This window comes from Oryctolagus cuniculus, chromosome 2, assembly GCF_964237555.1.
Source record: "Oryctolagus cuniculus chromosome 2, mOryCun1.1, whole genome shotgun sequence".
Lineage (NCBI taxonomy): Eukaryota > Metazoa > Chordata > Mammalia > Lagomorpha > Leporidae > Oryctolagus > Oryctolagus cuniculus.
In genome coordinates this window covers 189,616,236-189,619,591 of record NC_091433.1, presented here as the reverse complement: position 1 = coordinate 189,619,591, position 3,356 = coordinate 189,616,236, and the positions used below count along the sequence as shown (strand labels likewise).

At 50.2% G+C, this 3,356-nt stretch overlaps 1 pseudogene; it reads left to right on the top strand.

Moving 5' to 3' along the window:
• Nucleotides 1–1,451: 1,451 nt before the first annotated feature.
• On the top strand, nucleotides 1,452–2,858 carry LOC100353507 (sequestosome-1-like; annotated as a pseudogene).
• The last annotated feature ends 498 nt before the right edge of the window (nucleotides 2,859–3,356 follow it).

Genomic DNA, 3,356 nt, shown 5'->3' with positions numbered 1-3,356 from the left:
CTTCTCAGGTTTTTTAGTCTGGCCACCACCTCTGTTATTTCCTTCACTCTTACATCTGATGTTTCCTGGAGAGTGAATTATCTTAGATATTTATCATTGAAATTGCCCTCCCACCCCACTTGCATCCTGGAAGTGATGAGGCATGTCCAGCTTCTCGGCTTTAATAGTCATGACGGTACAGTCTTCTTGAGAAGCCTTATCAATGTGTGGCAAGAAGCAGAATTCCACAGACGGTCTGATTCATTACAAAAATAGTTTAAGTAAGTAAAGATGACATAATTAATGAAACATTCTGAGCAAAACCTCAGATGCTGTGTGGATTCCAGGGAAACTGATAGTCAAGAGTTAAAAGTTTCAGGAGCTAAGAGTTTGACTACTTGCCGAGGACTTCAATTGGGAGTAAAATGGAACCAGCTTTCCCCCACGCTTTCTTTCTCAATCTCTCTATATCCAGTAATGGGATTCCTCTAGTGATTTTCTCCAGTTAAGATAAAAAATCCCTTTTTGATAAAAGTATGTCATTTTCTGTCTTATCAACATAGTACTAAGGTGTAGAAAATTCATTTGGTGGTCAGCTTTGTGGTGAAAGGGGCTCAGCCTCTGCCTATGACAGCAGCATCCCACGTGGGCACCAGTTTCTGTCCCAGATGCTCCTCTTCTGATCCAGCTCCCTTATACTGTGCCTGGGAAAGCAACAGAAGATGGCCCAAGTGCTTGGTTCCCTGCATCTACATGGGAGAACCTGATGAAGTTCCAGGCTCCTGGATTCAATCTGACCCAGCCCCTGCTGTTGCTGCCATTTGGGACGTGAACCAGAGGATGGAAGATTTTCTCTCTCTCTGTCTTTTTCTCTCTGTTTCTGTCTCTCTGTCTCTCTCTCTTTCTCTTCCTTCTGACTTCCAAATAAATTAAATAAATTTTAAGAAAAAAAAAAAAAAAAAAAGACGCCGGCGCCGCGGCTCACTAGGCTAATCCTCCACCTTGCGGCTCTGGCACACCGGGTTCTAGTCCCGGTCGGGGCGCCGGATTCTATCCCGGTTGCCCCTCTTCCAGGCCAGCTCTCTGCTGTGGCCAGGGAGTGCAGTGGAGGATGGCCCAAGTGCTTGGGCCCTGCACCCCATGGGAGACCAGGAGAAGCACCTGGCTCCTGCCTTCGGATAGGCACGGTGCGCCGGCCGCGGCAGCCATTGGAGGGTGAACCAACGGCAAAGGAAGACCTTTCTCTCTGTCTCTCTCTCTCACTGTCCTGAGAGAAAAAAAATAATAATGAAAAAAAAGACAAATGCATTTGGCTTTCCTGAGATGCCCGTCCAGTCTGTCAGGTGTATTTTTTTTTTTTTTTTCTTCAACAAGCTTGGCCAGCATGCTTACTGCTTCCATCTCATGTCTGGAATTATTTTCTTGTGCTAAGACAAGGGCCTCTGATCAGCCATTTCTGATGAGCATGAGACATGATTGCCTTCTCCAGTGATGAGAAACTGACAGTAGCCGTGTGCCACATGGCATCTTTTGTGTCTATATTAAAGAAAAGAAGGAATGCCAGAAGGACCACCGTCCTCCCTGTGCTCAGGAGGTCCCCCAAACATGGTGCACCCCAGTGTGATCTGTGAAGGCTGCAATGGGCCCATGGTGAGAACCTGCTACACGTGCAGCGTCTGCCAGAACTATGACCTGGGCAGGGCCTTAAGGGGAAAGACATGCACAGGGAACACAGGGAGCTCAAGGCCCCCAACCCCTTCTCTTTAGGACCTTCTCTCACAGATGTTGGCTCTGAAAGCTGAACCATGGGTCCTTCAGGTGGCCAGGCTGGGAGATAGGTCATCTGGGGAACTGGAGCCCATGTCCTCCTGGAGCAGGGAATGCAAGCCCCATATCCGTGGTGGGATCAGCTTCTGGTCCATCAAGGGAGCAAGGGTGAACTTATGAAGAACGTGGAGGGAGAGTGTGGCAGCTGCCCTTAGCTCTCTGGGCACTGAAGCTGTGTTTATGTGAAACATAGCAAGGAAAGAATCAGCCTGACACCTGTCTCTCCAGAAAGTCCCAGCACGGAAGAGAAGTGCGGCTTTCAACAAAGCAGCTGCTCTTCTGAATCCAGCAAACGCACAGCACAATCTCTGGGAGAGCGGATGACAAAGACAGTCCTGGAGACCAGGGAGACCGGGAGCAAATGGAGTTGGCTAACTGCTCTGCAGGAGATAATGACAGGACTCATTTGTCTTCAAAAGAAGTGGATCTGTTGGCCAATGACACGGCTCACTTGGCTAATCCTCTGCCTGCGGCGCCAGCACTCCGTGTTCTAGTCCTGGCTGAGGTGCCGGAATCTGTCCCGGCTGCTCCTCTTCCAGTCCAGCTCTCTGCTGTGGCCCAGGAAGGCAGTGGAGGAGGGCCCAGGTCCTTGGGCCCTGCACCTGCGTGGGAGAACAGGAGGAAGTATCTGGCTCCTGGCTTCGGATCGGCACAGCATTGGCCGTAGCGGCCATTTGGGGGGTGAACCAACGGAAGGAAGACCTTTCTCTCTGCCTCTCTCTGACTCTCTCACACTGTCTAACTCTGTCTGTAAAAAAAAAAAAAAAAAAAAGAAAAGTGGTCCTGTTGACAGGTCAGCTCCAGTCTGCAGATGCTGGGTTCTCCTGCACAGCTCTCTGAACCCTTCCCAAAAATGACCCAGTGGACTGACGGAAGCTGCTGTTTGCCCTCATCTTCCACCAGAGGCTGACCCCTGGCTGATGGAATCTCTGTCTCAGATGCTGTTCCTGGGGTTTTCTGATGAAGGTTGTTCACTCACCAGGCTCCTGCAGACCAAGAACTGCAGCACTGTGGCCGACCTGGACACCATCCAGTATTCCAAGCACCCATAACAGTTGTGATGCTGTCTGTTCTCCAGCCCCATTGTGTCCTCATTCCCTGTCACATAATTGCACTGAGCTGGTGCAGAAGAGCAAGGCCTTCCTAAGGGCCAGTTTCTTTGCATTCTACTCCAGAATTTAGGGGGTACACATGCAGGCGGCCATTGAGGGCAGTAGCACAAATGACACAAAGCGAGTTCCATGTGTGTGCTGACTGGTGCCAAACATCCCAGCTGCCCTCCAGTGTCCTGGCTCTTGCAGCTACGGATGGCATGGGGAGGCCTTGCTCTTGCCTAGCAGAATGCAGCCAGTACATAGCGGCACACCGACTCCCACCAGCAGTCCAGAATATATCCTGTCTCATGGCTTAGTGCTTTCCCATTTTTAAACAGCTGGTAGTGCACTGACATTTAGTTGATTTGCCACTAGAAACCTGAGAGACTCTTAGGGAGGGTGGTACTGCACCAAGTTCAAAGGGTCTCATACTTGGAAGGAGACTGGTTCTTAAGG